A 23966-nucleotide genomic window follows, 5' to 3' on the forward strand; every position below is an offset into this window, starting at 1 on the left:
CCCCATCGTGCTCCATCCCCCATGCTGCGCACCCCCCCATCATGCTCCATCCGACATGCTGCGCACCCCCCATCGTGCTCCATCCGACATGCTGCGCATCTTCCATCGTGCTCCATCCCCCATGCTGCGCACACCCCATCGTGCTCCATCCCCCATGCTGCGCACCCCCATCGTGCTCCATCTCCCATGCTGCGCACCCCTCATCGAGCTCCATCCCCCATGCTGCGCACCCCCCCATCGTGCTCCATCCCCCATGCTGTGCACCCCCCATCATGCTCCATCCGACATGCTGCGCACCCCCCATCGTGCTCCATCCGACATGCTGCGCACCCCTCATCGAGCTCCATCCCCCATGCTGCGCACCCCCAATCGTGCTCCATCCCCCATGCTGCGCACCCCTCATCGTGCTCCATCCCCCATTCTGCGCACCCCTCATTGTGCTCCATCCCCCATGCTGCGCAACTCCCATCGTGTTCCATCCCCCATGCTGCGTACCCCCCATCGTGCTCCATTTCCCATGCTGCGCACCCCCTATTGTACTCCATCCCCCATGCTGCGCAACCCCCATCGTGCTCCATCCCCATGCTGCGCACCCTCCATCTTGCTCCATCCGACATGCTGCGCACCCCCCATCGTGATCCATCCGACATGCTGCACACTCCCCATCGTGCTCCATCCTCCATGCTGCGCACCCCCCATTGTGCTCCATCCTCCATGCTGCGCACCCCACATCGTGCTCCATCCCCCATGCTGCGCACCCCCCCATCGTGCTCCATCCCCCATGCTGCGCACCCCCATCGTGCTCCATCCCCCATGCTGCGCACAACCTATCGTGCTTCGTACCCCATGCTGCGCACCCCTCATCGTGCTCCCTCCCCCATGCTGTGCACCCCTCATCGTGCTCCATCCCCCATGCTGCGCACCCCTCATCGTGCTCCATCCCCCAAGCTGTGCACCTCCCATCGTGTTCCATCCCCCATGCTGCGCACCCCCCATCGTACTCCATCCCCCATGCTGTGCACCCCCCATCGTGCTCCATCCTCCATGCTGCACACCCCCCATTGTGCTCCATCCTCCATGCTGCGCACCCCCCATCGTGCTCCATCCCCATGCTGCGCACCCCCCCATTGTGCTCCATCCCCCATGCTGCGCACCCCCCATAGTGCTTCATCCCCCATGCTGCGCACCCGCCATCGTGCTTCATCCCCCATGCTGTGCACCCCCCATCGTGCTCCATCCCCCATGCTGCGCACCCCCCATCGTGCTCCATCCCCCATGCTGCGCACCCCCCATCGTGCTCCATCCCCCATGCTGCGCACCCCCATTGTGCTCCATCCCCCATGCTGTGCACCCCCCATCCTGCTCCATCCCCATGCTGCGCACCCCCCATGGTGCTCCATCCCTCATGCTGCGCACCCCCCATTGTGCTCCATCCGACATGCTGCGCACCCCCCCATCATGCTCCATCCGACATGCTGCGCACCCCCCCATCGTGCTCCATCCCCCATGCTGCGCACCCCCATCGTGCTCCTTCCCCCATGCTGCGCACCTCCTATCGTGTTCTATCCCCCATGCTGCGCACCCCCCATCGTGCTTCATCCCCCATGCTGCGCACCCCCCATCGTGCTTTATCCCCATGCTGCGCACCCCCTATTGTACTCCACCCCCCATCGTGCTCCGTCCCCCATGCTACGCACCCTACATCGTGCTCCATCCGACATGCTGCGCACCCCCCATCGTGCTCCATCCGATATGCTGCGCACCCCCCATCGTGCTCCATCCCCCATGCTGCGCACCCCCCATCGTGCTCCTTCCCTAATGCTGCGCATCCCCATCGTGCTCCATCTCCCATGTTGCGCACCCCCCATCGTGCTCCATCCCCCATGCTGTGCACCCCCCATCATGCTCCATCCGACATGCTGCGCACCCCCCCATCGTGCTCCATCCGACATGCTGCGCACCCCCCATCGTGCTCCATCCCCCATGCTGCGCACCCCCCATCGTGCTCCATCCACCATGCTGCGCACCCCCATCGTGCTCCATCTCCCATGCTGTGCACCCCTCATCGTGCTCCATCCCCCATGCTGCGCACCCCTCATCGTGCTCCATCCCCCATGCTGCGCACCCCTCATCGTGCTCCATCCCCATGCTGCGCACCCCTCATTGTGCTCCATCCCCCATGCTGCGCACCTCCCATCGTGTTCCATCCCCCGTGCTGCGCACCCCCCCATCGTGCTCCATTCCCATGCTGCGCACCCCCTATTGTACTCCATCCCCCATGCTGCGCACCCCCCATCGTGCTCCATCCCCCATGCTGCGCACCCCCCATCTTGCTCCATCCGACATGCTGCGCACCCCACATCGTGATCCATCCGACATGCTGCTCACTCCCCATCGTGCTCCATCCTCCATGCTGCGCACCCCCATTGTGCTCCATCCTCCATGCTGCGCACCCCACATCGTACTCCATCCCCCATGCTGCGCACCCCCCCATCGTGCTCCATCCCCCAAGCTGCGCACCCCCATCGTGCTCCATCCCCCATGCTGCGCACCCCCTATCGTGCTCCCTACCCCATGCTGCGCACCCCTCATCGTGCTCCCTCCCCCATGCTGTGCACCCCTCATCGTGCTCCATCCCCCATGCTGCGCACCCCTCATCGTGCTCCATCCCCCATGCTGCGCACCTCCCATCGTGTTCCATCCCCCATGCTGCGCACCCCGCATCGTACTCCATCCCCCATGCTGCGCACCCCCCATCGTGCTCCATCCTCCATGCTGCACACCCCCCATTGTGCTCCATCCTCCATGCTGCGCACCCCCCATCGTGCTCAATCCCCCATGCTGCGCACCCCCCCATCGTGCTCCATCCCCCATGCTGCGCACTCCCCATCGTGCTTCATCCCCCATGCTGCGCACCCCCCATCGTGCTTCATCCCCCATGCTGTGCACCCCCCATCGTGCTCCATCCCCCATGCTGCGCACCCCCCATCGTGCTCCATCCCCCATGCTGCGCACCCCCATCGTGCTCCATCCCCCATGCTGCGCACCCCCATTGTGCTCCATCCCCCATGCTGTGCACCCCCCATCGTGCTCCATCCCCCATTCTGCGCACCCCCCATCGTGCTCCATCCCCCATGCTGCGCACTCTCCATTGTGCTCCATCCGACATGCTGCGCACCCCCTATCATGCTCCATCTGACATGCTGCGCACCCCCCATCGTGCTCCATTCCCCATGCTGCGCACCCCCCATCGTGCTCCTTCCCCCATGCTGCGCACCTCCCATCGTGTTCCATCCCCCATGCTGCGCACCCCCCATCGTGCTTCATCCCCCATGCTGCGCACCCCCCATCGTGCTTTATCCCCCATGCTGCGTACCCCCTATTGTACTCCACCCCCCATCGTGCTCCATCCCCCATGCTATGCACCCTACATCGTGCTCTATCTGACATGCTGCGCACCCCCCATCGTGCTCCATCCGATATGCTGCGCACCCCCCATCGTGCTCCATCCCCCATGCTGCGCACCCCCCATCGTGCTCAATCTCCCATGCTGCACACCCCCATCGTGCTCCATCCTCCATGCTGCACACCCCCATTGTGCTTCATCCGATATGCTGCGCACCCCCCATCGTGCTCAATCCCCCATACTGCGCACCCTCCATCGTGCTCAATCTCCCATGCTGCACACCCCCATCGTGCTCCATCCTCCATGCTGCACACCCCCATTGTGCTCCATCCTCCATGCTGCGCACCCCCTATCGTGCTCCCTACCCCATGCTGCGCACCCCTCATCGTGCTCCCTCCCCCATGCTGTGCACCCCCCGCTTACGTGCTCCATCCCCCATGCTACGCACCCCTCATCGTGCTCCATCCCCCAAGCTGTGCACCTCCCATCGTGTTCCAACCCCCATGCTGCGCACCCCCCATTGTACTCCATCCCCCATGCTGTGCACCCCCCATCGTGCTCCATCCTCCATGCTTCACACCCCCCATTGTGCTCCATCCTCCATGCTGCGCACCCCCCATCGTGCTCCATCCCCCATGCTGCGCACCCCCCATCGTGCTTCATCCCCCATGCTGCACACCCCCCATCGTGCTTCATCCCCCATGCTGTGCACCCCCCATCGTGCTCCATCCCCCATGCTGCGCACCCCCCATCGTGCTCCATCCCCCATGCTGCGCACCCCCCATCGTGCTCCATCCCCCATGCTGCGCACCCCCATCGTGCTCCATCCCCCATGCTGTGCACCCCCCATCGTGCTCCATCCCCCATGCTGCGCACCCCCCATGGTGCTCCATCCCTCATGCTGCACACCCCCCATTGTGCTCCATCCGACATGCTGCGCACCCCCCATCATGCTCTATCCGACATGCTGCGCACCCCCCATCGTGCTCCATCCCCCATGCTGCGCACCCCCCATCGTGCTCCTTCCCCCATGCTGCGCACCTCCCATCGTGTTCTATCCCCCATGCTGCGCACCCCCCATCGTGCTTCATCCCCCATGCTGCGCACCCCCCATCGTGCTTTATCCCCCATGCTGCGCACCCCCTATTGTAATCCACCCCCCATCGTGCTCCGTCCCCCATGCTACGCACCCTACATCGTGCTCCATCCGACATGCTGCGCACCCCCCATCGTGCTCCATCCGATATGCTGCGCACCCCCCATCTTGCTCCATCCCCCATGCTGCGCACCCCCCATCGTGCTCCTTCCCTAATGCTGCGCATCCCCATCGTGCTCCATCTCCCATGTTGCGCACCCCCCATCGTGCTCCATCCCCCATGCTGCGCACCCCCCATCATGCTCCATCCGACATGCTGCGCACCCCCCATCATGCTCCATCCGACATGCTGCGCACCCCCCCATCGTGCTCCATCCCCCATGCTGTGCACCCCCATTGTGCTCCATCTGATATGCTGCGCACCCCCCATCGTGCTCAATCCCCCATGCTGCACACCCCCCATCGTGCTCCATCCTCCATGCTGCACACCCCTATTGTGCTCCATCCTCCATGCTGCGCACCCCCCATCGTGCTCCCTCCCCCATGCTGCGCACCCCTCATCGTGCTCCATCCCCCATGCTGCGCACCCCCCATCGTGCTCCATCCGACATGCTGCGCACCCCCCATCATGCTCCATCCGACATGCTGTGCACCCCCCATCGTGCTCCATCCCCCATGCTGCGCACCCCCTATTGTACTCCATCCCCCATGCTGCGCACTCCCATCGTGCTCCATCCCCCATGCTGCGCACCCCCCATCTTGCTCCATCCGACATGCTGCGCACCCCCCATCGTGATCCATCCGACATGCTGCACACTCCCCATCGTGCTCCATCCTCCATGCTGCTCACCCCCCATCGTGCTCCATCCCCCATGCTGCGCACCCCCTATCGTGCTCCATCCCCCATGCTGCGCATTCCTCATCGTGCTCCCTCCCCCATGCTGCGCACCCCTCATCGTGCTCCTTCCCCTATGCTGCGCACCCCTCATCGTGCTCCATCCCCCATGCTGCGCACCTCCCATCGTGTTCCATCCCCCATGTTGCGCACCCCCCATCGTGCTCCATCCCCCATGCTGCACACCCCCCATCGTGCTTCATCCCCCATGCTGCGCACCCCCCATCGTGCTCCTTCCCCCATGCTGCGCACCTCCCATCGTGTTCCATCCCCCATGCTGCGCACCTCCCATCGTGCTTCATCCCCCATGCTGCGCACCCCCCATCGTGCTTTATCCCCCATGCTGCGCACCCTCTATTGTAATCCACCCCCCATCGTGCTCCGTCCCCCATGCTACGCACCCTACATCGTGCTCCATCCGACATGCTGCGCACCCCCCATCGTGCTCCATCCGATATGCTGTGCACCCCCCATCGTGCTCCATCCCCCATGCTGCGCACCCCCCATCGTGCTCCTTCCCTAATGCTGCGCATCCCCATCGTGCTCCATCTCCCATGTTGCGCACCCCCCATCGTGCTCCATCCCCCATGCTGCGCACCCCCCATCATGCTGCATCCGACATGCTGCGCACCCCCCATCGTGCTCCATCCGACATGCTGCGCACCCCCCATCGTGCTCCATCCCCCATGCTGTGCACCCCCCATCGTGCTCCATCCACCATGCTGCGCACCCCCATCGTGCTCCATCTCCCATGCTGCGCACCCCTCATCGTGCTCCATCACCCATGCTGCGCACCCCCCATCGTGCTCCATCCCCCATGCTGCGCACCACTCATCGTGCTCCATCCCCCATGCTGCGCACCCCTCATTGTGCTCCATCCCCCATGCTGCTCACCTCCCATCGTGTTCCATCCCCCATGCTGCGCACCCCCCATCGTACTCCATTCCCCATGCTGCGCACCCCCTATTGTACTCCATCCCCCATGCTGCGCAACCCCCATCGTGCTCCATCCCCCATGCTGCGCACCCCCCATCTTGCTCCATCCGACATGCTGCGCACCCCCCATCGTGATCCATCCGACATGCTGCACACTCCCCATCGTGCTCCATCCTCCATGCTGCGCACCCCCCATTGTGCTCTATCCTCCATGCTGCGCACCCCACATCGTGCTCCATCCTCCATGCTGCGCACCCCCCCATCGTGCTCCATCCCCCATGCTGCGCACCCCATGCTGCGCACCCCCCATAGTGCTCCATCCCCCATGCTGCGCACCCCCATTGTGCTCCATCCCCCATGCTGTGCACCCCCCATCGTGCTCCATCCCCCATGCTGCGCACCCCCCATCGTGCTTTATCCCCCATGCTGCGCACCCCCTATTGTACTCCACCCCCCATCGTGCTCCATCCCCCATGCTACGCACCCTACATCGTGCTCCATCTGACATGCTGCGCACCCCCCATCGTGCTCCATCCGATATGCTGCGCACCCCCCATCGTGCTCCATCCCCCATGCTGCGCACCCCCCATCGTGCTCAATCTCCCATGCTGCACACCCCCATCGTGCTCCATCCTCCATGCTGCACACCCCCATTGTGCTCCATCCGATATGCTGCGCACCCCCCATCATGCTCCATCCGACATGCTGTGCACCCCCCATCGTGCTCCATCCCCCATGCTGCGCACCCCCTATTGTACTCCATCCCCCATGCTGCGCACTCCCATCGTGCTCCATCCCCCATGCTGCGCACCCCCCATCTTGCTCCATCCGACATGCTGCGCACCCCCCATCGTGATCCATCCGACATGCTGCACACTCCCCATCGTGCTCCATCCTCCATGCTGCGCACCCCCCATCGTGCTCCATCCCCCATGCTGCGCACCCCCTATCGTGCTCCATCCCCCATGCTGCGCATTCCTCATCGTGCTCCCTCCCCCATGCTGCGCACCCCTCATCGTGCTCCTTCCCCCATGCTGCGCACCCCTCATCGTGCTCCATCCCCCATGCTGCGCACCTCCCATCGTGTTCCATCCCCCATGTTGCGCACCCCCCATCGTGCTCCATCCCCCATGCTGCACACCCCCCATCGTGCTCCATCCCCCATGCTGCGCACCCCCTATTGTACTCCATCCCCCATGCTGCGCACCCCCCATTGTGCTCCATCCCCCATGCTGCGCACCCCTCATCGTGCTCCATCCCCCATGCTGCGCAACTCTTATCGTGTTCCATCCCCCATGCTGCGCACCCCCATCGTGCTCCATCCCCCATGCTGCGCACCCCCCATCGTGCTTCGTCCCCCATGCTGCGCACCCCCCCATCGTGCTCCATCCCCCATGCTGCGCACCCCCTATTCTACTCCATCCCCCATGCTGCGCACCCCTCATCATGCTCCATCCCCCATGCTGCGCACCCCCTATTGTACTCCATCCCCCATTCTGCGCACCACCCATCGTGCTCCATCCCCCATGCTGCGCACCCCCCATCGTGCTCCATACGACATGCTGTGCACCCCCCATCGTGATCCATCCGACATGCTGCACACTCCCCATCGTGCTCCATCCTCCATGCTGCACACCCCCCATCTTGCTCCATCCCCCTTGCTGCACACCCCCATCGTGCTCCATCCTCCATGCTGCACACCCCCCATCGTGCTCCATCCTCCATGCTGCACACCTCCCATCGTGCTCCATCCCCCATGCTGGGGCCGCCGGGGGCGGGTCCGAGCGTGGCAACGTGTGCCGGGGGCGGGGCTGAGCGGGCGAGGCGTCAGCGTATGCCGGCTCCCTGCACGTGTGTACCGGGAGCCGGTGTACGCTGGTAAGCATGATACACATCGGGTAACTAAGGGAAGCGCTTCCTATAGTTACGCGATGTGTATCATGGTTACCAGCGTACTCTGGCTCGGTCACGATCCCAGCGGGGCCGAGCGTGCCAACGTGTGGCGGGGGAGAGGCGTCAGCGTATGCCGGCTCCCTGCACATGTGTACTGGGAGCTGGTGTACGCTGGAGCGGGGCTGAGTGGGCGAGGCGTCAGCGTATGCCGGCTGCCTGCACATGTGTACCGGGAGCCGGTGTACGCTGGAGCAGGGCTGAGCGGGCGAGGCGTCACCATATGCCGGCTTCCTGCACATGTGTACTGGGAGCCGGTGTACGCTGGAGCGGGCGATGCGTGCGGAGGGCCGGGGCGAGCGGCTAATCCATGCGGGGGGCGGGGCCAGACCGAGGCGAGCGGCCAATCCGTGGGGGGGGCGGAGCCAGGCCGAGCCCAGCAGCCAATCTGACAGTTTTCACTCTAACGACACTGTCACGGTGACACAATTTTGGAGCAAGACAGACAGACAGAATAAGGCAATTATATATATAGATATACTAGCTGTATACTAGCTTTGATGGTAAAAAAAAAAATGTCATGCCTTATTTTGAGGGGTTTTTTTTTTCTTCATTTTATCCCTTTCTTGTAACTAATAGACTAATAGTGTAACAATTAGCACTATATAGAAATTTTGGCCAACATCTTTTAGTAATGTTCTCCATGTTGTTGTAATGTGCCCATCCTTGGCCCCGTGTAGTATTGTGCCCCATCCTAGTCTCCATCCTACAGTAATGTGCTCATCCTTGTCCCCATCCTATAGTAATGTTTCCCATCCTTGTCCCCTTGTAGTATTGTGCCCCATCCTAGTTCCTATCCTATAGTAATGTGCAAATCCTTGTCCCCATCTTATAGTAATGTTCCCAATCCTTGTTTCCATCTTATCGTAATGTGCCCATCCTGTAGTAATGTTTCCCATCCTTGACCCTTTGTAGCAATCTTCCTATCCTGTAGTAATGTCCCCAACCTATAGTAATGTCCCCAGCCTTATCCCTATCCTGTAGTAATGTTTCCCATCCTTGTCTCCTTGTAGTAATGTCCCTATCCTGTAGTACTGTGCCCACCTTGTCCCCATCCTATAGTAATGCCCCATCCTATAGTAATATGGCGGCGGCTGAAAGGGAGCAGTGGCTATAACTTACTGATCACTCTCCAGTCCTCAGCTTCCACAGACGCCGGATCCACAGTGATTAGAGAAATCGGTCACAAGGACAATCTCTCCAATCAGAGCTGGGGGCGGGTGAAACAGAGGTCACCCAGCTGCAGCCAATGAACAGTGCTATAGCTGCACTGATCAAGGCTGGATTTCAATGTTTCAACCATTTTCAATGGCTCAAACATTACAGTGGCTGTGATTGGCTGAATGGCGTTTGTCAGCCAATCACAGCCTCCGTAGGTCCGGGGAGGAGACACCACCCCTCTGAGGTCAGGTAGAGGTCCCCTCCTCCCCGAATCTAAGGTATTTACAAAGCGATCGCAGCCACCGGGGCTTCGGGGCCGCGATTTCGCCATGACGTACTGGGTATGTCATGAGTTTGTTAAGTACAAGGGACTCATGACGTACCCAGTACGTCATAGGTCGCTAAGGGGTTAATGTGCTGTCCTTCACATAGACACACAAAAAAAAAAAATACCATTTTTCTCACCTGTCCCTTGTTCCCTCCCCTTCCTCATCTCTGCTTCTTGCTGTCTGCAGGCCCGTGCCCCCAGTGACTATTGTGGCCGGTGCAGGGGCAGTATTCACTGGCAGCGCTTTATGTCAGATGATTGTTTTGCCGGCGCGAGAGCGCAGAGTCAAGCTCTCTGTGCTCAACTATTCCAACGCAGCCGTAGCCGCCCGCCAATCAGAGATAAGCAGCTGAGGTCAGGCAGTTTCCATTGGAGGAATAGTTGTGCACAGAGCGCTGGACTCTGAGAGCGCTGGACTCTGAGAGCGCTGGACACTGAGAGCGCTGGACTCTGAGAGCGCTGGACTCTGAGAGCGCTGGACTCTGAGAGCGCTGGACACTGAGAGCGCTGGACACTGAGAGCGCTGGACACTGAGAGCGCTGGACACTGAGAGCGCTGGACACTGAGAGCGCTGGACTCTGAGAGCGCTGGACACTGAGAGCGCTGGACACTGAGAGCGCTGGACACTGAGAGCGCTGGACACTGAGAGCGCTGGACACTGAGAGCGCTGGACTCTGAGAGCGCTGGACTCTGAGAGCGCTGGACACTGAGAGCGCTGGACTCTGAGAGCGCTGGACTCTGAGAGCGCTGGACACTGAGAGCGCTGGACTCTGAGAGCGCTGGACACTGAGAGCGCTGGACTCTGAGAGCGCTGGACTCTGAGAGCGCTGGACACTGAGAGCGCTGGACTCTGAGAGCACAGCGCCGGCAAAACATTCATCTGACATAAAGCGCAGACAGTGGCTGCGGCCCCTGCACCGGCCTGGGGGCCACACGAACTACCCTGAGGGGCAGCACGAAGCAGCCTGAGGGGCCGCACGCGGGCCACGGGCCGTTTGTTTGAGACCTATCTAATAAAAATACCACTATGATTACGTGGATATTGCACATTCCAAAATTAATTATTAGGGAATAACCAAAAAGTCTGCTGCTTATTGGATATGGTTTTGAGCAGTCTGAGGGGTGCAGTTTTTAGAAAGAATGGGGTCACTTTTGGGTATTTTCTGTCACCTAGGCCTCTCAAAGTCCCTTCAAATATGATGTGGTGCCTAAAAGAAATGATTTTGCTAATTTTGTTGGAAAAAATAAAAATTGCTGATGAACTTTGAACCTTTCTAACTTCCAAACAAAAATTATTTATCTGTGGAAGAGAAAGCGCACATAGGGTCTTACCCGGTATGGGATTTTAGATAGGGTGCCAAAGGCACACTCACCTGATGAAGTTGTGTCAGGCACAACTCCTTATAAGCACATATATTTCAAATGGTGGTCAGCAGCAGCCCCGAAGAAAGCGATAAACCAATATGGTAAAAAAGAGAGATCTGGGTTTAATGCTGCGCTAGAAACCACAAGAATCCAAGGATATATGATGAAATCCTTTTTCTTTATTTCTGCAGGTCAACGCGTTTCAAAGACATATCTGTCTTCTTCATCAGGACAAAGAAGGGAATTTTGTTACTTACCGTAAATTCCTTTTCTTCTAGCTCTTATTGGGAGACCCAGACGATTGGGGTATAGCTACTGCCCTCTGGAGGTCACACAAAGCACTACATCAAAAGTGCAAGGCCCCTCCCCCTCTGGCTATACCCCCCCCGTGGTATCACGGGTTCTCCAGTTTTAGTGCCAAAGCAAGAAGGAGGAAGCCAATAACTGGTTTAAACAAATTAACTCCGAATAACATCGGAGAACTGAAAAAACCGTTCAACATGAACAACATGTGTACCCGCAAACAACAAAAAAATATCCCGAAGGACAACAGGGCGGGTGCTGGGTCTCCCAATAAGAGCTAGAAGAAAAGGAATTTACGGTAAGTAACAAAATTCCCTTCTTCTTCAGCGCTCTATTGGGAGACCCAGACGATTGGGACGTCCAAAAGCTGTCCCTGGGTGGGTAAAGAAATACCTCATGTTAGAGCTGCAAAACAGCCCTCCCCTACGGGGGTGTCACTGCCTCCTGCAGGACTCTTCTACCTAAGCTGGCATCCGCCGAAGCATAGGTATGCACCTGATAATGCTTGGTGAAAATGTGCAGACTGGACCAGGTAGCCGCCTGGCACACCTGTTGAGCCGAAGCCTGGTGACGTAATGCCCAGGACGCACCCACGGCTCTGGTTGAGTGGGCTTTTAGCCCTGAAGGAACCGGAAGCCCCGCAGAACGGTAGGCCTCTAGAATTGGTTCTTTGATCCATCGAGCCAGGGTGGCTTTAGAAGCCTGCAACCCCTTGCGTGGACCAGCGACAAGGACAAAAAGTGCATCGGCACGGCGCATGGGCGCCGTGCGGGAAATGTAGATTCTGAGTGCTCTCACCAGATCTAGCAAACGTCAATCATTCTCATACCGGTGAACCGGATGAGTGCAAAAAGACGGTAAGGAGATATCCTGATTAAGATGAAACGAGGATACGACCTTAGGGAGAAACTCCGGAATGGGGCGCAGCACTACCTTGTCCTGGTGAAACACCAGGAAGGGAGCCTTGGATGACAGAGCTGCCAGCTCAGACACTCGCCGAAGCGATGTGATCGCAACGAGAAACGCCACCTTCTGTGACAGGCGAGAAAAAGAAACTTCCTTCAGAGGCTCGAAAGGCGGCTTCTGGAGAGCAACTAGAACCCTGTTCAGATCCCATGGATCTAACGGCCGCTTGTACGGGGGTACGATATGACAAACCCCCTGCGGGAACGTGCACACCTTAGAAAGACGTGCTAGACGCTTCTGAAAAAACACGGATAGTGCTGAGACTTGCCCTTTGAGGGAGTCGAGCGACAAGCCCTTTTCTGACTCCTATTGTAGGAAGGAAAGAAAAGTAGGCAATGCAAATGGCCAGGGAGACACTCCCTGAGTAGAGCACCAGAATAAGAAAATCTTCCACGTTCTGTGTATATCTTAGCAGACGTGGGCTTCCTAGCCTGTCTCATGGTGGCAACGACCCCTTGGGATAATCCTGAAGACGCTAGGATCCAGGACACAAAAGCCACCCAGTCAGGTTCAGGGCCGCAGAATTCCGATGGAGAAAACGGCCCTTGGGACAGTAAGTCTGGTAGTGACCACGGTCGGCCGACCGTGAGATGCCACAGATCCGGGTACCACGATCTCCTCGGCCAGTCTGGTGCGACGAGTATGACGCGGCTGCAATCGGATCTGATTTTTGCGCAGTACTCTGGGCAAGAGTGCCAGAGGTGGAAACACATATGTGAGCCGGAACTGCGACCAATCTTGCACTAAGGCGTCTGCCGCCAGAGCTCTGTGATCGCGCGATCGTGCCATAAATGCCGGGACCTTGTTGGTGTGCCGAGACGCCATTAGGTCGACGTCCGGCACCCCCCAGCGGCAACAGATTTCCTGAAACACGTCCGAGTGAAGGGACCATTCCCCCGCGTCCATACCCTGGCGACTGAGGAAGTCTGCTTCCCAGTTTTCTACGCCCGGGATGTGAACTGCGGATATGGTGGATGCTGTGTCCTCCACCCACATGAAGATTCGCCGGACTTCCTGGAAGGCTTGCTGACTGCGCGCCCCTTCTTGGTGGTTGATGCCACCGCTGTGGAGATGTCCGACTGGATTCGGATGTGCTCTCTTTCTAGCCACTTCTGGAAGGCTAATAGGGTAAGATACCCTGCCCCGATTTGAACATCGATCTGAAGGGTGGACTCCTGCTGAGTCCACGTCCCCTGAGCCATGTGGCGGAGACAAACTGCTCCCCACCCTGACCGACTCGTATCTGTCGTGACCAGTGCCCAGGATGAGGGCTATGGCCACTATAGCAGAGAGTCCTCGGCCGACTGGGAAAGGGAGACTTCCCTGTCCAGGGAGGTTGACTGCCCGTCCCATTGGCGGAGAATGTCCCATTGCCGTTGGCGCAGATGAAACTGCGCAAAGAGAACTGCCTCGATGGCTGCTACCATCTTCCTTAGGAAGTGCATGAGGCGCCTTAAGGGGTGCGACTGGCCTTGAAGGAGAGACTGCACCTCTGTCTGCAGTGAACGCTGCTTGTTCAGCGGAAGCTTCACTATTGCTGATAGAGTATGAAACTCCACTGATTGAGTCGGAGACAGATTTGACCTTGCCAAATTGATGAACCACCCGAAAGTCTGGAGAGTCTCCAGCGTAACATTCAGGCTGCGTTGGCATGCCTCGAGGGAGGGTGCTTTGACGAGTAGATCGTCTAAGTATGGGATCACCGGGTGTCCCTGAAAGTGCAAGACTGCTACCACTGCTGCCATGACCTTGGTGAACACCCGTGGGGCTGTCGCCAGACTGAATGGCAGAGCTACGAACTGAAGATGTTCGTCTCCTATCACAAAACGTAGAAAACGTTGGTGCTCCGTAGCAATTGGCACGTGGAGATAGGCATCTTTGATGTCTGTTGAGGCAAGGAAGTCTCCTCGAGACATTGAGGTAATGACGGATCGGAGGGATCCCATCCGGAACCGCCTGGAGTTCGCATGCTCGTTGAGCAGTGTCAGGCCCAGAACGGGACGGAAGGACCCGTCCTTTTTTGGAGCCACAAAGAGATTGGAGTACAAACCCTCGCCCTCGTTCCTGAGGGGGGACAGGGATCACCACTCCTTCTGCTCTTAGAGCATCCACCGCCTGCAGCAGGGAAATGGAGTCGGAGGACGAGAATAGAACACTGTCCTGTGCACGTGAGCACAATGTCCGTCACCCACCGGTCTGTGACCTGTGGCAGCTAAATGTCGCCAAAGGCGGGGGTTCTGCCATCAACCGCGGATGCGGAGAGAGAGAGAGCGCTGAGAGTCCTGAGGAGACCGCCTTGGTAGCGGTTCCTCCGACTGCCTTCCTTGGGCGTGATTGAGCCCGGCCGGAATCTGAGCCCGTCTGAGGTTTAGTAGCCCTTTTGCCCGAGGACAATTGGGACCTACCGGAGCTTGGGAAGGACCGAAACCTCGACTGTACTTTTAGGACAGTATTAACAGGGTAAGTCGCAGTGCAGACATTGCGGGTTACGGACGCCTCTGCGGTACAGATGTCCCTGTGCTCAAGGCCAGCTGCGCAAGAACAGCTGAAAAGGTTAGGTTGCCTATACGGCTGTGGATGCCGGAGCAACCGACACGCCGATAGCTTCCTAGACAGATTTCAACCAGAGTCCATCTGTCTGTGACTGGCATCTTTAAGTGAAGCCCCATCTCCAGTGCAACTATGTCTCTAGACGCAAGCCTGGAGATTGGAGAATCCACCTTTGGACCCTGGGTCCAGCGCTGACCGCGTCAGGGGAAAAGGGATAACGTGTATCCTAAAAACGTTTGGAGAAGACGCTTATCTGGTAAGCGTGGAGTTCCTGGGCTGCTTCTCTGAAGTCAGCGTGGCCAGAAAAATACTCAATATCTGTGTGAGATACTGAAAGGAACTTCTCCTGTTCGTCTCCTATCTCCACTAGGGGAGCTGAGGGAGAAAGATCCAACCTTCCATTGATGGACGGTATAGGATCATTCCGTATGGCGTTACCACCCGGTGTATCCGGATCGATAGCTATGTCAGTATCAAAGCCCTGAAGAGCTGCCTTTTGGTCAAGAAGATTGCCCATGGCCTGTCTGGACTGCAAGTCTCTATATTATGACTACTCCGTCCCTGTCCATGGACAGGGTTGACAGGTGGTTTCTTTGGTCACAACTAGTAGAGACCCCGGCAGACGAAGTGCTAGAGACCCCGGCAGACGACGTGCTACAGGGGAGCATGCACACAATGGGACGGTGTCATGAACAGCATCCCATGTAGTAAAAACAGCACTGAAAATCTGTGTTGCTTTTTTGCCGCTGCCGACTAGCTATCTAGAATTATATAGCCAAGATTGGTGACCGTACAATGCAATGTATAGCATACAGGCATACAGTACAAAAGACCACTGCAGCACAAGCAATACAAGCAGCATAGAAGCCTGTGCCCTGGCACCCCTGCTCTTCTGCTGCTGTATACTAGTCATCTAGGAGAATATAGCCAAGAGTGACCCTACAGTGCAATGTATAGCATACAAGCACAAGTACAAATGCACACTGCAGCACATGCAATACAAGCAGCATAGAAGCCTGTGCCCTGGCACCCCAGCTCTTCTGCTGCTATAGACTAGTCATCTATGGGAATATAGCCCAGAAGAGTGACCATACAGTGCAATGTATAGCATACAAGCACAAGTACAAATGCACACTGCAGCCCATGCAATACAAGCAGCATAGAAAAAAACCTGTGCCCCAGCACCCTTGGTTTTCTGCTGCTGTAGTCTAGCCATTCCAGGAGAATATAGCTAAGACTAGCGACTGTACAGTGCAATGTATAACACATAAACACAAATGAACACCTCAGTCGTGCATACAAGCAGCCTAGAAAGCCTGTGCCTTAGCACACCTGCTTTCCTGCTGCTAATGTGTCGCTCCCCAAGCGGGCATATAGCGACCTGTGCAGTTAAAACCAACACATGTACACACTGCAGTTATCTTGGTCAGCACTATGTGTGCCGCTTACCGCCCGCCTATAAGCGGGTGTATGATCGCCACCGTCCTGCCTGGTCGAAAGTCCGACTTCAGTAATGGCTGCCGGCTTCTTCCCCAGCTCCTGTGAGGAGGGGCGGGCCGTAGGCGTGCCCCCAAGGCAGAGCGGGAACCCGGCGTCCTACAGTGTTGCAGTGAGAGGGCTGGAGCATGTAAAAAGGCTCCAGCCCTCGGCGCTGCTGATTGCTCAGCGCCTGTCCCCTTCCCTGAGTGACAGGGAGGGGGCGGGAACGAAGCGGCACTAGGCCGCAGGAGCCGGGGACTGGATTTATAAGCGCCGCCGCCGTAAAAGCGCGGTCGGCGCCCAGTCCCCGGCGAACTACAAGTCCCAGCCGCGCCGCCGCTCCCGGAGCGTCCGGCGCGGTAGTTCCCAAAACACAAAGTCACTCAGCAAAGCTGCAGTGACTGTAACCCTTTACTGTCCCCGGCGCACTAGCACACCCAGCAAGTCTGGAGTGTGCTGTGCCTGTGTGTACGGGGACACAGAGTACCTGTATGATGCAGGGCCATGTCCCTGAACGGTACTCCAGCTCCGTATCCAACAGGTTCAAATGGGTCTGTGGATGGAGCCCGGCGTCAGAGCTTTGAGGCCGGCAGGATCCCACTTCCACAGAGCCCCTCAGGGGGATGTGGAAGGAAAGCAGCATGTGGGCTCCAGCCTCCGTACCAGCAATAGGTACCTCAACCTTACAACACCATCCAGGGGTGAGAAGGGAGCATGCTGGGGACACTAAATGTGTCCTCTTTTCTTCCATCCGAAATAGTCAGCAGCTACTGCTGACTAAAATCTGTGGAGCTATGCATGGATGTCTGACCTCCTTCGCACACAAAGCTAAAACTGGAGAACCCGTGATACCACGGGGGGGGTATAGCCAGAGGGGGAGGGGCCTTGCACTTTTGATGTAGTGCTTTGTGTGACCTCCAGAGGGCAGTAGCTATACCCCAATCGTCTGGGTCTCCCAATAGAGCGCTGAAGAAAAGCAAAAGGAACAATATTATATATTGTTCCCCTTGCTTTTTGTCCTGATGAAGAAGACGGATATGTCTTTGAAACGCATTGACCTGCAGAAAGTCAGTGAGCGATGCACCTCTGGTTGAGTTGATGACACCAACCACTCCAATCCACTAAACTCAGTGATATGTTGATGTCAGTGCTGCAAACAAGAACAGAGATCGGTAGCAGCGGTAAAAACTCAATGCTGGACCTGGGAAGGATGAGTATAGCTAGATTTTCCTTTGGTAAATAGATAAAAAAACAGCTGCAGGGGAGTTTGCTAAAACAATAGGACCCCCTCAAAAGAGGTTTTCCGCCCCTGGCCATAATTTGTAACAAGTTATTGTTTTGTGAGCTTTGAAAAAAGTCCGGGAGAAAAGATGAAAAAAAACCACATATCAGTTTGGCAGCATTAAAGGGGTGTTCTCATCTCATGAATGGATATGACATAAATGTATAGCTAGTGAGAATCCACCCATGGGACATGAGACTGAGTACAGGCCACCACCGCTGTCAGTCCAGTGGTGGCCGAAATTCAAGTCCTGTTGGTGGGACCCGCATCTTACTATACATTTATGGTTGACTATGGATGTGCCATACATGTGTGAGATGGGCATGGCCCTGGAGGTCGCCTTGTGTGAGATGGGCATGGCCCTGTAGGTCGCACTGTGTGAGATGGGCATGGCCCTGGAGGTCACCCTGTGTGAGAGGAGCATGGCCCTGGAGGTCGCCCTGTGTGAGATGGGCATGGCCCTGGAGGTCGCCCTGTGTGAGATGGGCATGGCCCTGGAGGTCGCCCTGTGTGAGATGGGCATGGCCCTGGAGGTCACCCTGTGTGAGATGGGCATGGCCCTGGAGGTCGCCCTGTGTGAGATGGGCATGGCACTGGAGGTCGCCCTGTGTGAGATGGGCATGGCCCTGGAGGTCACCCTGTGTGAGATGGGCATGGCCCTGGAGGTCGCCCTGTGTGAGATGGGCATGGCCCTGGAGGTCGCCCTGTGTGAGATGGGCATGGCCCTGGAGGTCGCCCTGTGTGAGATGGGCATGGCCCTGGAGGTCGCCCTGTGTGAGATGGGCATGGCCCTGGAGGTCGCCCTGTGTGAGATGGGCATGGCCCTGGAGGTCGCCCTGTGTGAGAGGAGCATGGCCCTGTAGGTCGCCCTGTGTGAGATGGGCATGGCCCTGGAGGTCACCCTGTGTGAGAGGAGCATGGCCCTGGAGGTCACCCTGTGTGAGAGGAGCATGGCCCTGGAGGTCGCCCTGTGTGAGATGGGCATGGCCCTGGAGGTCGCCCTGTGTGAGAGGAGCATGGCCCTGGAGGTCGCCCTGTGTGAGATGGGCATGGCCCTGGAGGTCGCCCTGTGTGAGATGGGCATGGCCCTGGAGGTCGCCCTGTGTGAGAGGAGCATGGCCCTGGAGGTCGCCCTGTGTGAGATGGGCATGGCCCTGGAGGTCGCCCTGTGTGAGATGGGCATGGCCCTGGAGGTCGCCCTGTGTGAGATGGGCATGGCACTGGAGGTCGCCCTGTGTGAGATGGGCATGGCCCTGGAGGTCGCCCTGTGTGAGATGGGCATGGCCCTGGAGGTCGCCCTGTGTGAGATGGGCATGGCCCTGGAGGTCGCCCTGTGTGAGATGGGCATGGCCCTGGAGGTCGCCCTGTGTGAGATGGGCATGGAACTGGAGGTCGCCCTGTGTGAGATGGGCATGGCCCTGGAGGTCGCCCTGTGTGATATGGGCATGGCCCTGGAGGTCGCCCTGTGTGAGATGGGCATGGCCCTGGAGGTCGCCCTGTGTGAGATGGGCATGGCCCTGGAGGTCGCCCTGTGTGAGATGGGCATGGCCCTGGAGGTCGCCCTGTGTGAGATGGGCATGGCACTGGAGGTCGCCCTGTGTGAGATGGGCATGGCCCTGGAGGTCGCCCTGTGTGAGATGGGCATGGCCCTGGAGGTCGCCCTGTTTGAGATGGGCATGGCCCTGGAGGTCACCCTGTGTGAGATGGGCATGGCCCTGGAGGTCGCCCTGTGTGAGATGGGCATGGCACTGGAGGTCGCCCTGTGTGAGATGGGCATGGCCCTGGAGGTCGCCCTGTGTGAGATGGGCATGGCCCTGGAGGTCGCCCTGTGTGAGATGGGCATGGCCCTGGAGGTCGCCCTGTGTGAGATGGGCATGGCCCTGGAGGTCGCCCTGTGTGAGATGGGCATGGCCCTGGAGGTCGCCCTCTGTGAGATGGGCTTGGCTCTGGAGGTCGCCCTGTGTGAGATGGGCATGGCCCTGGAGGTCGCCCTGTGTGAGATGGGCATGGCCCTGGAGGTCGCCTTGTGTGAGATGGGCATGGCCCTGGAGGTCGCCCTGTGTGAGATGGGCATGGCCCTGGAGGTCGCCCTGTGTGAGATGGGCATGGCCCTGGAGGTCGCCCTGTGTGAGATGGGCATGGCCCTGGAGGTCGCCCTGTTTGAGATGGGCATGGCCCTGGAGGTCGCCCTGTGTGAGATGGGCATGGCCCTGGAGGTCGCCCTGTGTGAGATGGGCATGGCACTGGAGGTCGCCCTGTGTGAGATGGGCATGGCCCTGGAGGTCGCCCTGTGTGAGATGGGCATGGCCCTGGAGGTCGCCCTGTGTGAGATGGGCATGGCCCTGGAGGTCACCCTGTGTGAGATGGGCATGGCCCTGGAGGTCGCCCTGTGTGAGATGGGCATGGCCCTGGAGGTCGCCCTCTGTGAGATGGGCTTGGCTCTGGAGGTCGTCCTGTGTGAGATGGGCATGGCCCTGGAGGTCGCCCTGTGTGAGATGGGCATGGCCCTGGAGGTCGCCTTGTGTGAGATGGGCATGGCCCTGGAGGTCGCCCTGTGTGAGATGGGCATGGCCCTGGAGGTCACCCTGTGTGAGAGGAGCATGGCCCTGGAGGTCGCCCTGTGTGAGATGGGCATGGCCCTGGAGGTCGCCCTGTGTGAGATGGGCATGGCCCTGGAGGTCGCCCTGTGTGAGATGGGCATGGCCCTGGAGGTCGCCTTGTGTGAGATGGGCATGGCCCTGGAGGTCGCCCTGTGTGAGAGGAGCATGGCCCTGTAGGTCGCCCTGTGTGAGATGGGCATGGCCCTGGAGGTCGCCCTGTGTGAGATGGGCATGGCCCTGGAGGTCGCCCTGTGTGAGATGGGCATGGCCCTGGAGGTCGCCCTGTGTGAGATGGGCATGGCCCTGGAGGTCGCCCTGTGTGAGAGGAGCATGGCCCTGGAGGTCGCCCTGTGTGAGATGGGCATGGCCCTGGAGGTCGCCCTGTGTGAGATGAGCATGGCCCTGGAGGTCGCCTTGTGTGAGATGGGCATGGCCCTGTAGGTCGCCCTGTGTGAGATGGGCATGGCCCTGGAGGTCGCCCTGTGTGAGATGGGCATGGCCCTGGAGGTCGCCCTGTGTGAGAGGAGCATGGCCCTGGAGGTCACCCTGTGTGAGATGGGCATGGCCCTGGAGGTCGCCCTGTGTGAGATGGGCATGGCCCTGAAGGTCGCCTTGTGTGAGATGGGCATGGCCCTGGAGGTCGCCCTGTGTGAGATGGGCATGGCCCTGGAGGTCGCCCTGTGTGAGAGGAGCATGGCCCTGGAGGTCACCCTGTGTGAGATGGGCATGGCCCTGGAGGTCGCCCTGTGTGAGATGGGCATGGCCCTGAAGGTCGCCCTGTGTGAGATGGGCATGGCCCTGGAGGTCGCCCTGTGTGAGATGGGCATGGCCCTGGAGGTCGCCCTGTGTGAGATGGGCATGGCCCTGGAGGTCGCCCTGTGTGAGATGGGCATGGCCCTGGAGGTCGCCCTGTGTGAGATGGGCATGGCCCTGGAGGTCGCCCTGTGTGAGAGGAGCATGGCCCTGGAGGTCGCCCTGTGTGAGATGGGCATGGCCCTGGAGGTCGCCCTGTGTGAGATGGGCATGGCCCTGGAGGTCGCCCTGTGTGAGATGGGCATGGCCCTGGAGGTCGCCCTGTGTGAGATGGGCATGGCCCTGGAGGTCGCCCTGTGTGAGATGGGCATGGCCCTGGAGGTCGCCCTGTGTGAGATGGGCATGGCCCTGGAGGTCGCCCTGTGTGAGATGGGCATGGCCCTGGAGGTCGCCCTGTGTGAGATGGGCATGGCCCTGGAGGTCGCCCTGTGTGAGATGGGCATGGAACTGGAGGTCGCCCTGTGTGAGATGGGCATGGCCCTGGAGGTCGCCCTGTGTGATATGGGCATGGCCCTGGAGGTCGCCCTGTGTGAGATGGGCATGGCCCTGGAGGTCGCCCTGTGTGAGATGGGCATGGCCCTGGAGGTCGCCCTGTGTGAGATGGGCATGGCCCTGGAGGTCGCCCTGTGTGAGATGGGCATGGCACTGGAGGTCGCCCTGTGTGAGATGGGCATGGCCCTGGAGGTCGCCCTGTGTGAGATGGGCATGGCCCTGGAGGTCGCCCTGTTTGAGATGGGCATGGCCCTGGAGGTCACCCTGTGTGAGATGGGCATGGCCCTGGAGGTCGCCCTGTGTGAGATGGGCATGGCACTGGAGGTCGCCCTGTGTGAGATGGGCATGGCCCTGGAGGTCGCCCTGTGTGAGATGGGCATGGCCCTGGAGGTCGCCCTGTGTGAGATGGGCATGGCCCTGGAGGTCGCCCTGTGTGAGATGGGCATGGCCCTGGAGGTCGCCCTGTGTGAGATGGGCATGGCCCTGGAGGTCGCCCTGTGTGAGATGGGCATGGCCCTGGAGGTCGCCCTCTGTGAGATGGGCTTGGCTCTGGAGGTCGCCCTGTGTGAGATGGGCATGGCCCTGGAGGTCGCCCTGTGTGAGATGGGCATGGCCCTGGAGGTCGCCTTGTGTGAGATGGGCATGGCCCTGGAGGTCGCCCTGTGTGAGATGGGCATGGCCCTGGAGGTCGCCCTGTGTGAGATGGGCATGGCCCTGGAGGTCGCCCTGTGTGAGAGGAGCATGGCCCTGGAGGTCGCCCTGTGTGAGATGGGCATGGCCCTGGAGGTCGCCCTGTGTGAGATGGGCATGGCCCTGGAGGTCGCCCTGTGTGAGATGGGCATGGCCCTGGAGGTCGCCCTGTGTGAGATGGGCATGGCCCTGGAGGTCGCCCTGTGTGAGATGGGCATGGCCCTGGAGGTCGCCCTGTGTGAGATGGGCATGGCCCTGTAGGTCGCCCTGTGTGAGATGGGCATGGCCCTGTAGGTCGCCCTGTGTGAGATGGGCATGGCCCTGGAGGTCGCCCTGTGTGAGATGGGCATGGCCCTGGAAGTCGCCCTGTGTGAGATGGGCATGGCCCTGGAGGTCGCCCTGTGTGAGATGGGCATGGCCCTGGAGGTCGCCCTGTGTGAGATGGGCATGGCCCTGGAGGTCGCCCTGTGTGAGATGGGCATGGCCCTGGAGGTCGCCCTGTGTGAGAGGAGCATGGCCCTGGAGGTCACCCTGTGTGAGATGGGCATGGCCCTGGAGGTCGCCCTGTGTGAGATGGGCATGGCCCTGAAGGTCGCCCTGTGTGAGATGGGCATGGCCCTGGAGGTCGCCCTGTGTGAGATGGGCATGGCCCTGGAGGTCGCCCTGTGTGAGATGGGCATGGCCCTGGAGGTCGCCCTGTGTGAGAGGAGCATGGCCCTGGAGGTCGCCCTGTGTGAGATGGGCATGGCCCTGGAGGTCGCCCTGTGTGAGATGGGCATGGCCCTGGAGGTCGCCCTGTGTGAGATGGGCATGGCCCTGGAGGTCGCCCTGTGTGAGATGGGCATGGCCCTGGAGGTCGCCCTGTGTGAGATGGGCATGGCCCTGGAGGTCGCCCTGTGTGAGATGGGCATGGCCCTGGAGGTCGCCCTGTGTGAGACGGGCATGGCCCTGGAGGTCGCCCTGTGTGAGACGGGCATGGCCCTGGAGGTCGCTCTGTGTGAGATGGGCATGGCCCTGGAGGTCGCCCTGTGTGAGATGGGCATGGCCCTGGAGGTCGCCCTGTGTGAGATGGGCATGGCCCTGGAGGTCGCCCTGTGTGAGATGGGCATGGCCCTGGAGGTCGCCCTGTGTGAGATGGGCATGGCCCTGGAGGTCGCCCTGTGTGAGATGGGCATGGCCCTGGAGGTCGCCCTGTGTGAGACGGGCATGGCCCTGGAGGTCGCTCTGTGTGAGATGGGCATGGCCCTGGAGGTCGCCCTGTGTGAGATGGGCATGGCCCTGGAGGTCGCCCTGTGTGAGATGGGCATGGCCCTGGAGGTCGCCCTGTGTGAGATGGGCATGGCCCTGGAGGTCGCCCTGTGTGAGATGGGCATGGCCCTGGAGGTCGCCCTGTGTGAGACGGGCATGGCCCTGGAGGTCGCTCTGTGTGAGATGGGCATGGCCCTGGAGGTCGCCCTGTGTGAGATGGGCATGGCCCTGGAGGTCGCCCCCTGTTCACTCTCACAATAACTTTATCAAATTAATAAAGTTGATGCAACGACTTTGCCCCCTCCAAAATATACAGGGAAAGCCCCGGACCACTCCTGGCCGCTCGTGTACTTGGCCCGCACTTCGGGGATCAGTGAAATGTGAGCGGGATCAAAGTATCCAGGAA

This window comes from Anomaloglossus baeobatrachus, chromosome 4 (genome assembly GCF_048569485.1).
Source record: "Anomaloglossus baeobatrachus isolate aAnoBae1 chromosome 4, aAnoBae1.hap1, whole genome shotgun sequence".
NCBI classification, from domain to species: domain Eukaryota; kingdom Metazoa; phylum Chordata; class Amphibia; order Anura; family Aromobatidae; genus Anomaloglossus; species Anomaloglossus baeobatrachus.